This window comes from Amblyomma americanum, chromosome 6 (assembly GCF_052857255.1).
Source record: "Amblyomma americanum isolate KBUSLIRL-KWMA chromosome 6, ASM5285725v1, whole genome shotgun sequence".
Lineage (NCBI taxonomy): Eukaryota > Metazoa > Arthropoda > Arachnida > Ixodida > Ixodidae > Amblyomma > Amblyomma americanum.
In genome coordinates this window covers 50,798,153-50,811,530 of record NC_135502.1, presented here as the reverse complement: position 1 = coordinate 50,811,530, position 13,378 = coordinate 50,798,153, and positions in this window count along the sequence as shown.

Below are 13,378 nucleotides of genomic sequence, written 5' to 3'. Positions count from 1 at the left end.
AGGGGTTAGTGCTGCGTACTGTAGTGTATTTTATGCTCCTGATCTTGTCAACAGCGACGTGTTAGCATAATTTAGGCGCGAGGGATAGTCACGATTTCTGAGCTCTAACCTCGAAGTGCTAGCAGCAACGAAGCACAGCACTTTGCTTAACTACAAGCTGGTGCTCAAGGTCTTCGCACAGTACAGCACCACACTTCGCTTCACCGCGTAAAACGAGTCTTCAGTCGCAGTTGATGTGTTCACAAGGAAACATGGAAAAAATACCGACAAAAACTACGAAGACGAAAATCCTGCTGGTGAATATTGACAACGTGTAAAATTTGACAGACAATGAATTGATCAATCCGCGCATACTGATTGAAGTCTGGGTATATTTGTTTGGTTTGGTTTATATGGGTTTAACGTCCCAATGCGACTCAGGCTATGAGAGACGCCGTAGTGAAGGGCTCCGGAAATTTCGACCGCCTGGGGTTCTTTTGCGTGCACTGACATCGCACAGCACACGGGCTTCTAGAATTTCGCCTTCATCGAAATTCGACCACCGCGCCCAGGACCGAATCCGCCTCTTTCGGGCCAGCAGCCGAGCGCCATAACCATTCAGCTACCGCGGCGGCTGGGTATATTTGTAATGCGTTAAAGAAAGTTGGAAGGAGAATAGTCAATAATCAATTGACAATAATCAATAATCAAGTGCATTTTAATAATTTTTCAGTCTTTTGGGGGGCTGTAATTGACCCATAAAATCAGTTACATTTCAGATTATGTAATTTTGTTTGTAATCAGCTGTTTCTTTTCTGTAACGTGTACAAGACTGCCGCATTACAAATACTTAAACCAGAGCTACTTAATCGTTGACAGCGTAGCTCTAGAAGCATGCCCCTTTAAAGTGCCGCAAAAAGAAGCGTACTCAGACCGTTCCGAACCCGCCCCATTTCTGAAAAATAGCTGGGTTCACAATTTTATTTTCAGCTGCTAATGGCTCGCTTGCCGGTTCAGAGTTGGTATTGTTGTGGTAACGAGAACACGTCGCTAGACAGAGCGCTCATCACGCGGCCGGGGTTAATTTTCATAGCGGTTCAGAGCGGAGGTCGTACGGGCCACTCATAATGCTCAGCACAGGAAAACGTTGCATGCTTAGCATGACTGTGCGTGAGTCTGATGACTTAGTTAAAGGAAGGCTGAGATATATTCACTATAACACCGAAGGCTAGCCGTTGCGAATCTGGGACCAAACGTTGTACGATACTTAGAGTACATGAGCGTTATTCTCACAGAACACAATAAAACGGCCTTCATCACATTGAAGGACGTCCTTCAATGTACATTACCCGATTCAGGTAATTGCCTGAAAAAAAAGAAGGCATGCTTCAAAGCTTGGTGCAGAAAACACAAGTAATTAAATAATAGACGAATGTCTGAATTTAATGTAATAAGCACTGAATTAAAAAATAATAACAAAACCTCTTCATTTAGTAGTAGAAATTACCCACAACAGCTGTAGCACTGTAATATCGCATTAGCGGGTATCGCAATCGTCCCGTGAAGTTTTCATTTTCTCAGGAAGATTTGAGCTCATGGCATTAGTCAACGTACTACATCCTGTATATACAAATTCTTGTAGGATCGGGGCCTTGTGATACCGCCCCATACTGTCGACACGACTTTCGCGGTTACTGTAGCACTCAAACCCAGATGGAAAGACTGGTGGATCGAAATAGCGTTTCTTAACGTTGTCACAGCCGAGAAGCCTGTTTTGTTCTGTTTAGCAGATGACCCTACTTTATAACCAATGCCTTTATTGCCTGGCCTAGCTAGCCCCTGCAAGCAAAGTGCAGATTGTAAATATGAACGGATTCGACGGCACTTTCCACATCACGAGCATCTCCAATTGCAAGTGAGCCTCAGGAGTACCCTCTCCTAAAGACACTCCCGTTTGCTAAGAATAAAGGGTAAATAGAAGTGTGACGCTCCTCACCCCGGCCTGTTCCTTCTACCATGTCCGTTTCCTGCCTGCATGGTCAGATCTCCTGAGCTCGTTTCCTGTTTTTCGGTGCTGGTGAAGTACCCCCTTTATACCTACTCTTCCCACAGTTGCGGGTTCGTGACACATCCGACGGGCTGGCGGGCCAACTGGCCTTGGGGACTTTGAGACAACGCCTGCTCGACACCTATTGATGCATCGCAAAAAAAGTCCATTGCCTTTCTTACACTACGTTTAAGCTGTGACAGCGACATAAAAGGCGAGTTCAATTCGAAATTCTACTGATTTGGGTGCCGCAGAATGTCTGAACGTATCATGATAAGCAAATCTGATTTTCCTAATGCATGTACGCTCCGTGAAATAGACCGAATAACAAACGCTTCAAAGCAGATATTTTTGCTTTAGCAGGATAGGGTTCTGTACTGCTCACCGGAAAAAGAAAAATCGACTTGCCACGTGTGTGCTTGCTATAGCGAGGCCATCGATATCGGCCTTCGATAGCCGCGGAATTTCCCAATAACGGCGTGTAAGTGATGCCAACATGAACGAAACGGTGGGCTGCAACGACGCTTATACGCCAGGAAGGCAGCTTTTTGCAGTCGTCGCGACATAAAACCTTGCGTCCTTGGCAGCGAATTTATACTGCGTTTTTATTAGTTTCTCTTCACGTGAGTAAGGTGTTTGTCGGTGATCGGCTGTGAGCGCCGTAGTTGGCACTTGCCTTAATTAAGGCCAACGTTTGACAGGTTACTTACGGCAGGTGTAACGCTGGAGGGACCGCGTGCGGATTTCCCGACTACTGTGCCGGAGAATATTTACAGTAAAAGTACCGACCTACGGAAAAACGGCTTCTCGATTATTTCCCGAAGCCTTGCGAGCTGAGTTCTTGCTTACCTATGTGTGCTCCCTTCTTTGAAACGCGCACGTGCCGTGCATTGTGCCCCGTTTATTGAATTTCAATCACAGTGTTGCTCTGTGTATGCTTTGTCTTTGCATAATTTACTCATTTTTCTTTTCCTCGTCAGACTACTGCATTACGACAGCAAGCACACTGTAGAGACGTTATATTTTAATTTCTTGACTTGCCTTGCGTTGATGAAATGTATTTTTTTTATATGACATAAGCTGTGCAGCGATGCATTCAGTTGCCACGCAGTATAAAAAATTCAGTTTTCCTCGTGTTATTTTTTGTGCCATTATTGCATGCTTATCGGAGTGCCATTTCCCGCACACAAGTGACAATGCTAAAGCGGCTCATCCTTACAAATGTTCAAAAGATTGGGCAACATCTATTTCGGAAACATCCGTTCTATTATGTTCTCAGTATTTTTTCCAGAAAGCTCAACTGCATTTACGATACTGTTTCAATTTTGAGATTTAAAAGTGCTGTGTCAATGGCCGATGCTGAGAACAGTTTCCGCAACCGCAGATCGAGTACCTGAGCAAGCGTAAAACTTGGGCGTCTACAGTGGAGTGTTTCAGTTGTGCGGCTCTGGAAACAATTATTCAAAAATATTTTTGTTTCGTTTTAGTAATATTTTCATAATCGAAATGAGCCTTACTCTATAGTGCAGTTAGGATTCTGAAAAGAAAGAAGTGACAAAGGTAGCAGCAGAAGTAATGTATTAAATGTGTTGAACGGAACTACACTGGGGTAAGGCCTTAAATTTTGCTTCGACATCGAAATTCTTGACATTATAACAATGTCGGTCAACCTTACCATCTGAATTAATTTTTATCTAGTTTAACAAGCTGTTAACTATTACCTAATCTCGACAAGCTCCTAATTTGGTAATAAAAGAGCATTTAAATTACATGCTGACCAAAGCTGTGGGCGCACTTTTTTGCATTGCACGTTTTATAAATTCATGTGACGATTGCAGACGTTAAGAGGGGCTAACCAAAAATTTTTCCAGATCTAAAAACAAGCCGACCACGTGAGAAGCTGCACTGCCACCCATAATAAGGATGCTTCCAAAAGAATTTTACTTCCGAAGTTCTTTCCTCCATCTTTAATAAAGCAATGCCAGAAAAAGCGTTACGTACAGAGCGCCCTCGCCTCACACCACAGGATAAGTTCCATTGCAGAGCTTGAGTCGCATGACCACGCAGTGTATATTGATTGTTATAGTGAAATCTTACAATATATGAAAAAAATGCGTACATAAACTCTCTCAGGTTCGAAAATGCTTTTGTCGAGAATTGTTGGGCACGATTCAGCAGGTGACCACGTGATGAGATTCCTGCATAGTGTTCCTCGGATGAAAACGCCATTCAAATAAGACAAAGTCCCCCGCGCACATAAAACTGTCGTACAAAAAGTGTTCGGCTATATTCCTCACGGGTGTAAAACAAAGTATCCAGGTGCAGCCTCAAAATTACCCGTTAGAAAGCCGGTCCTAGTCAATTAGAGGCTGCGCACGATTGCGGCCGCGTCGAGGTCGTGCATCACGTATTTGAAGCGCGTTGCTTTCCCCCTCACCACCGGCCTGCTCCTTCAGCTGCATACGGGTGGCGAGAAGCTCCAGCGGTGACCGTGAACTCTCCTCTCCCTCTCCTTCAGGACTGCGTCTCACGTCTCACTCGCTCCACTACCCCCCCCCCCCCCCCCCCCCCCCCCCCCCGTCTCCGTTGCTCAGCGCACTACACAACTGCGAATGCCGGATTGTCCTCCCGCTTGTTCTCGTCCTCGCCACCGCCAACGCGGTTTTTTTGCGGCCGCTTGAACTACGTCAGAAAGAAGGAGAAGGGAGGCTGAATTAAAATGAAATAAGCCGGAGACGAGGGCGTGGGTTAGCAGTCTCCGTCGGAGACGACAGTTCCTTTCGCAGCAAACGGTTGCGCCGTGCGGATGTAGCTAGTGCAGCCCGCATTTTGCCTTTCTCCACTCGCTGGCCAGACGGGCCCTTTCTCTCCCAGCTAACTCCCCACTCTCCACCCCCCCTCTCTCCCTCCTTGTGCTTGTTTTGAACTGACCGACAGGAGAGAGGCAAGACTGTCTCAGAAGCTCGGCGTTCCGTTCATGGTCAGTAGACCCTCCGCCGCGAGCATCTAGCGCGTCGGGCGCAGTCCAAAGTAGTTTTCCAGAGAAGGGGAGGCAGTTTCAAACGGGCTGGCAAAGCGGAGTCTCCGGTGCGCGATTGAACTCCTGTGGGTTCGCGGAAGAACTTGCAGTTTCGTAGTGCTCGCCAATGCACCGTTAGCTTGCTCTGCGTTAGGTACATATTTGTGCGCACCGCTGCCAACGTCTGACAGCTTTCCAGTTGTTCTTCAAGCCAAGAAAAAAAGAACGGCCGGCTGTTAAGCAGTTATAGTTGCGTCTGGAGTCTTCTTTGAGTACTTTCTGAGAAGTGTGAAAGCCAAGCCCTCGCTTGCTGCAGATACTCGACTTGAAGAAACAGCTACAGTGTGAGGCAATGAGGCTACATGGTGTGCAGATGGGCCTCTGACACTGACTGTGGTGGTCGTTCCTACATTTCCTGATCGTCTGCTTCAGCGGCTGTGGTTACCACTCTTGGAACGAACATGGATCAAGGAGCTGTGCTTCTCAACGTCTCACGGCTGGAAAATGATTCGTCACCACAGTGCTTTGACAATCGGCGTTGGACGTGCCGAGCAAGATCATCACTAACGGAAGACGTGAGTTGGTTGAAATTACGCTTCCCTGAGCACAGAGACGGCGATTGAAAAAGGTCAGGGGCGGGTATAACATAATGGTTCAGCGTTCATTCTGTTGTTTTAATTATTTACGCCGTTCCTTATTGACTGCCGTATAGTCATGCCAACGCCTTCCTCTCCCTTTATCCCTAGAATCGGTTAAACGGTGAGGAGGATGGTGAGACTGAAAGTGAATCGGAAGAAAATTTGATGATGTCCGCACAGCAACGCCGTGAAACGGAGGTTACGCTCCAGATTGGGAACCTCATGAATACGCGAAAAGCTCTCCCAGATATCACACACGCGAATTCGTAAATATTTTTCACGCCCGATAGAATAGTCCGAAATAGCAGCGCAACTATTCACCACTGCAGGCGCAACGACTCAAGCTAAGCACTACCCGCTACAGTCTTGCTGGTGGCTGGGATCACTATTATTCTTGACCAGGGTATCAAAAACAAGGATAATATGAAAAGCATCCCAAAAGCACGCAATGAACTTATTTCGCATAATGCTTAAAAAGTTTTGGTCAAATGATTAGGGGAATCCCCCAAAGGTGGAGGAAATTTGTAATAAGGGAGTAAGTACACATTGACATCCACCCGAAAGCAGCCACACGGCTACAAAGGCCGGATATACAGCTATACAGCTTTAAAGGGAAGCTACAGCTGTATAGCTATCCTTTGTAGCCGTATGGCAGCGTTCGGGTGGATGCCAATGAGTAATTAGTCCCTTATTACAAATTTTCTCCACCTTGGGGGATTCCCCTAAACATTTGACCAACGCAGTTCCCACTTCGAGATGTTGATCAATTTTCTCTCGCCCTACCACAAGCTAGACGTTCAGGTTCGCTCAGTTGGTAGAGCGACTGCTCCGGTGAAGCGGTGGTCCCGGGTTCGAACCCCGGACCAGGACAAATTTTTCTTTAACTGCGAAGTTTCTGAAAAAGCTGTATAGCTTTCCCCTGTGGCCGTATGGCTGCGTTCGGGTGCGTGCCGACGAGTAATTACTCCCTTATTACTAATGCTTAAAAAGGCGTTTAATCTTTGTACATCTAGCTTGTTGAGTGTATGTTAAATTAAGATACAACTGAGACCGCTAGAAGCGTGTGAAACAAATCGTCGCCCTTCGTACGTGACGCCAGTATGTGCATCCTGTGGAAAATATTCCAGGCCGCCTTCCAGGAAGTATAGTTGCAATCACTGTTACTGCGAACACGCGAGTGGGCTCTGTTCGATGCTATAGCGAGATTCGAGTTACGATCGCCGATACCACGAAAGCTCACGTAGCCGATGACGCGCAACGAGAAGAGATGACGCAGGAGCTTTTTCAGTGACGTGGCGCGTGCGAAAGACGCGCATTCGTGCTCACGGCAACGGTGATTACATTGGTACAGGTGCAGGCAAAAGTCAAAGGAGCACGCAATTGTCTTCGAACATTTTTCACGCGTTGCCGAAGTGAATTTCCGGCAACAGTACGTGCATGCTTGTCGTTGAAGTTGGGGCGCTTTGCCGTGGACAATGTTTGTTCATTTGTGATTGGGAAAACGTTATTGCACCCAGAACGAAATAGCGTGCTCCGTTTACTAATGGCCGTGCCTGCTCATTTAATTCATAGCTTCTAAAGTAGTAAGCTGAAGGACGCCTTCTCTTGGGAGACATTTTCTGCGCAGGCAACCGCTGCCGTAAAAGTCACCCAGATTTCCTAGTGAAATGATCCGCAATTAAATAGGAGACTAAAACCTCTTCTTCCAGAAGCCAATTCAATGAGTGCGGCATGGGACGGTTTTGCGCATAGTTGTCATGTATGCGGTGAGAACATAGGTGAGCACTGGTCACAAAAACCTTGAGAAATTCGAATGCTAGAAACTTCCTCGCATAGTACATATGCGAAAAGGAGCGTTTTGCGCTTGTATGCTTGAGGTGTTATTAAAAATAACTTTACAGAAAAATAAAAGTGGATGTCTAACAGTGGAAACAGTGGAAAAGTGGGTGTCATTATAGAGAGCCAAGCGCGAGTTTACGTTTCATTAGGCATGTCTTCCATTTACATCGTCCGCTCTGCGCTTGCTGTATACGCGTAGTTTTTAGGGAATTGTTTATATGTAAAAAATACTATGCACTACTTATTTTTGGTTTCCCTGGCTTTCTAGTGCTTATGTTTCTGTTCATTCTTTATCAGTGATTCACTTCCTTTTAGAGAACAGATAGAAATTTAAAGGCGTTTTGCTATTGGGAGTGCTCCCCACGATTGACTCCGAGTGTTCGATCTCCTAGAACGTTTGTTTCTTGTGACGCTTTCCCGCCCCACCCCTTTCCACGAGTTTCCATTAGCGCAAAGCGCACAGTCTTCGCTGTGGCAGCAGTCTGAGCTGGGGGGGGGGGGGGGGGGGGGGGGAGGTAATATTAAGGGCACAAAGAGAGAAAGCAAAGAGACAAGAGGTAGACAAGGAAAGAGCTCTGTCTCCAGCGATCTTTAGAGGGCTGAAAACTTTCACAAAAAATCACTTAACAGCAACAAAAAAAAAAAGCGAGAAGGGCTGCGCGAATTGCCTACCACACCTTTTTTTTTTGACGTGGTTATCTGCCTACTGAACAAAATTGAGATTAATTACTGGACTGCAATGCCCATTCTCTTTAAATAGCTTCCTTGCTGGCCGTTGCACAAGGTCCGTTTAAACCTTGACGGTGTTCGTGAAAACAGCGCGGGCGTGCCGCAAGCTTGCTGGAAAGATCAGATAAGAATGGCTGGTTTTCCTTCGCCGCCAATTTACGAGTTGTTTGTCGACATTAGTATTGTAGGGAACACTGAAACGCAGGAAGAATGCATCCAAAACGGGCTACTTTAGTGCCACTTTACCATGATCTTATGTATAGTGTTAGAGATGTGGAAAAAGGTTATGCTCGAAAGCAGCATGCACGTGTTCCGGTTGCTTTATTGGGCATGGTAAGCAATGTGACTTAATTCTGGTTTCCTTCTTCCAATTTACTTCAACTGCTTTTTCTCTCTTTCTTCTTTTAATAATTTTGGCATAAGTTACGAGAATGAAATGCGAGACCTATCGTAAGTGTTTTTGTAGTACCCTTTCTAATTACTCTAAATTTCTAAATATGCAGCTGAAGTTCTCACTAGACGGCAATTGCAAGAAAAGCTGCCATCCTGCAACGTTTTCTCAATTACTTTCTCCCTTTGGCGTAAACAAATTTAATAAAAATTTGGGATTCACACTTCACGTAATATGGCTATCAGAGTGCTTCCGAAAAGCGTCAAAATGTCCTTAAGTGCTTTGTACGTTTTCACTGCACTTTAAATCGTTGTGCTTATTTTTGTCTTGTTCCGCTTTTGAATATAAGTTTGATTAGTATCGACACCAAAAAAGAGGAAAATAAAATAAAACTATAATGTTAATAAAACTAGCCATACTTTGTTTAATACTGCCGGAGCTCCTTATTCATTACGTTAAACCATTTTTGCGCCAAGGTCACTTTTTCAGAATAAGCAATAAGAGAGTGAGAAATTTTGCAGACACTTAGGACTATGCCAAGCGGCTATCTTCGAGCTTGTTGTTTCACATTCAGGGCTTCGGATATTTCTTTATCACTCTCTACCACGTTTCGTGAAAAAAATTGAAAACCTATGCTGCTAACAAGAAAAGTGGCTAAAATCTCACCAACTTGTGCTTTTTGTCTGCGCTTTGCACAAGATCACACAACAAACTTCACAAGATATACGGCAGGAACAGACGTAAGAATGCGCTTCTTGTCTATCCACCTTTTATTGTTTGCAATTACGCTCTACAGCTTGCTTTCTATCTTTCTTGAAACTGCGGGCTTGTTTATGCTCTGTGACATAACTGTGAAATTCAGTCAAAAATTTTCCATCAAAATCCTATCGCTTGTATCCAGGCACAATAACTTTAGCCGGTATGATAACAGTTAATAAGTTTTTGACCTTGGGTATAATGGAAAAATAACGTCATTATATGGAATGCCCTAAGAAATGGCATAATATAAATGAAAACAAAAACCAAGTTCGGTTTGTGTGAATGCTGTGTCCTAATTGAGTGAATTAGTGTCCGGTATTGCGAGGGCCATTATGTGGGTGACTCAGCGGAAGTGCTTACTGCTTCAAGTGCTGCAGAGCGTGGATGTTTTATGTGATCGCTTGTCAGACATTTGATGCTCACATGTTTGTGAGTCAGGTGTTACACGCGAGCTTTCGCGGAATCACTTGGTTCTAGTGGAATTCCGGGCAAAAAAATTCCGAAACCGTCATCGATGACTACATGACAACGCCATGCACAGGTACCCAAGCCTTGAGTCGAAATTCTTAATCTCGCAATTTTTCAGAGAAGCCGATCATTGTTTTTTTTTTGCCATGGTGCTATTCGAACGAGTGAAATGAATGCGTATGTACGGGAGTACCAAGGAAGCAAAAACAAACAAGCTACTCCGGATTTCTGGTTTCGCCCACATCAGCTAACATAAGCTTATGTAACGTGCATCAACGCCATGCTATAGCGACTTATTGTTCGTTGCTACCGCGTCTCCTTAAAGCCAGAAGGAACTGCCACGATTCAAACCAAAGGAGGGGGCAGGATAAGGTACCAAAAGACGCTCTCCAGTGACAGGGATAAATGCGGATTCCTTTCCTTTTGACTATAAGTCACGGTCGGAGTAACTGCCGACGTAATTAAAGTTCAGCCAGTCGCACCTGCAGGTCAGCGTCACTACTACTCCCGCCGCCCTTTTATCAAGTGCTTAAATCACCCAGGACACATTCAATGTTTGTCACAACATCCTTTAACTGAAGCATCAAGGGAAGATAACGATAGCGAGAGAGACGGCCATAGTGGGAATAAGTGGCAAATGGACGACGGTCAATAAGCACTCATATTTGTATTTCGTGTCGTGTAAACCTCGAAACGTTAATGTGAAGGAGAATACGGCGCCAGTGATTTCGGAGGAGAATTCCTGAAGCTGCCACCATGCTGCACGGAGTTTTGGTAAGGTGAAGTGTGTGTGTTTGTATATATATATATATATATATATATATATATATATATATATATATATATATATATATATATATATATATATATATATATATATATATATATATATATATATATAGCGGATGGGACTTTTTTTCCGCCTGCTTACCGTGTTGCATATTTCTGCACCAGAGTGTTAAAAGACTTCGGTTCACTGACCTCTTATATTAGAGGTACAATGCAAAAGCCATGCGTGCTTAGCTATCCCGTGCAACAAGACTCGGTGTAACACCGGGAGCTTGACGCCACCACAAGAACTTGCTAAAAATAATGAGGACAACGCAAGGGGTGATTCGCTGCGCACCATCTTTCTCGAAGTAATTCGTCAGTGATACAAGGAAAGAAGCGCAATAATTGCCGACAGTTGTTCTTAGCATCGCGAATCCACATTATTAATGTGTCTTAGATGAGTCTGAAATTTCCCTTTAAGGCTTACAGCCACCGCTCTCTCTCTTATTGATGACGCTTTCACAAAAATCCTTGTTAGTGAACAATCAAGCCATCAAATCTGCGGCCAGTGACCGGTAATACAAGCACTTGCCGCATTCCATAGCCTTGCGAAGGGCGCACTTGTTAACTGAGCATACTCACGAAGACGCTGATGGGCTCCTTTAGGGGCGATAATTGCATCGCGGAGATATTCCTCTCACGCCTATGCACCGGCACACGTAGTCATGAGACCTTGGCGCCAAGACTGGGTCGTTCACTTTTTGTTTTGACCACGGGGATGGCGCAAGGTAGTCATTTTTTTTTCTGCCAGAAAACGAATGAAGCGTGTGCTTCAGACACGTGTGAAAAAACACAACTGACTTTCACGCCGTTACTTTAAGCTTTCCCCAAGGTTTCTTTTTTCGCTTTTCTGTCTTTAGTCATGCGCGTTCCGCATAGATCACGATCTAGGACTCTCGACTTTGTTCCCCACTGTATGTCTCCTTCAAGCACGCGCTCAACGAATTTTTGTTTTTACTTTTGTGCACAGCCCGGACTGCTCTTTCACCTAAACAGCGGCGGCTTTAAAGGCATACTGCTAATAAATACACAGAAACAACACCAGGAAGAAAGGAGAAATAGCCGAAAAAAAGCAGAAATAAAAACGCTAACTCTGAAACAGGTACTGCAAATGGTCCACGGTGTTTTACCGCCACTAGTGCTTCGCCAAGAATTTTGTGCAAAGCAACAATAATATTAAATATTTATATTCGTAAAATACCTATGCTCCATAAAACTCCTTCAGTTTGCCGTGCTGTTGGAGTTTCGCATGCTATGCACGTTTAGGCCTAATGTGAGAGATGATCCTGAGTTAATGCCAGGCGGGGACAAGCTTATTTTCAAGACTTCAGTGTTTTCAGGTATTAACTGTCGAACAGTAACAGTAGTGCCGCTCCTTGCTTCGCGGCCATGCACTCAAAACTTCTAACTACATCTCTCGGGTATTTTCCGGTAAACGTAGTGCCAAGAAAACAGTACTTAAGAGATGAGAAAAGCAGGCTTTCGCACGAAATGTAAACAACACAAACAAAAAGCGAGACAGATGTATTGATAAAAAAACCTGCTACCCCTTTCTGCCACGCGGAAAACCATTATCGCAAATGGGTTGCGTCGGTAATGTCTCAGCAGGGAGTACGGAAGTATTGTGAGGTCGCTGCGACATGCACGTCAGAGCTGGCCCCGGCTGTCAAGGACTTGGGCGCGCCAAGCTTGGGAACAGCGATACGTCACAAGCAGCGTGAGCGGCCAAATAGGCGAAGTTGCGTGTAAACAACCAACCCAAGCGGATAACTGACAGAACGAACATTCGCATTTTGTTTCACTCAAGTCATGCCTAATGGGCGCCGCTTGAGGAGACATAAGCTCATTTCTGTTATGACCGGTCAGTCATCTACAATACAAACTGTAAAAAATGTTAGCAGTTCTTGTTTATGCTTAAAAAAGGTGAAATACTTTTAGCCTGCAGTCGTATTGGTTATGCTTCCTTTTTCTGCCCTCGTGCCTCAACTGTAATCACTTGGTTCACGCTTTTGTCCCTCCAACTCCTCTTTTAGTAAAGAATAAAAATAAAACTAGCGAATCTGGAGTTAACGCACTGTAATTTACCTCCCCGCGCTTCCCCAAAGAACATCAGCTATAAATTTTTTGTCCTCTTTGAGTCGTTGTGTTCTTGTACAGTGACTATTGTATTAGGGAAGCATTCTGGAGTTTCCAGAGCAGTTATCTTTGTTAGCATTGTCTAGATATATTCGTCACTGCCCAAAATTCAGTGATATGTCACCTCTGGCAAAGGAATGCGTTTTAACCCTCGTGCATGTTTAGGATGTTAAGCCCCATGCACTATACACACGTCATAAGTGGTGTCTACAGTGTTCATAATACCCAGGAAGGCCTAGACCGTGCGCATATAAGCCAGGAAGCTGTCTCTTCCTCTCTTTGGGAAGGCGCGCACATTTCTCACAGCAATTTCACAACTTCTCCCCTGGGCAAAGGCGGTGGAGCCTGGTAGTTATTTTGTTTTCCTCGAAACAAATTTATTTAATACTGTTCTCCTGATTGCAGCGCCTTTAAACAAATTTTTACGTAGCAGTCACTTTCCTATCTATTTCTATTCTATCTATTCCTATCTATTTAGTAGTATGTTGATAGTAAAACACTGCTTTGCAATTAGTGTTACCTACGGGCTAACTTTTTCTGAA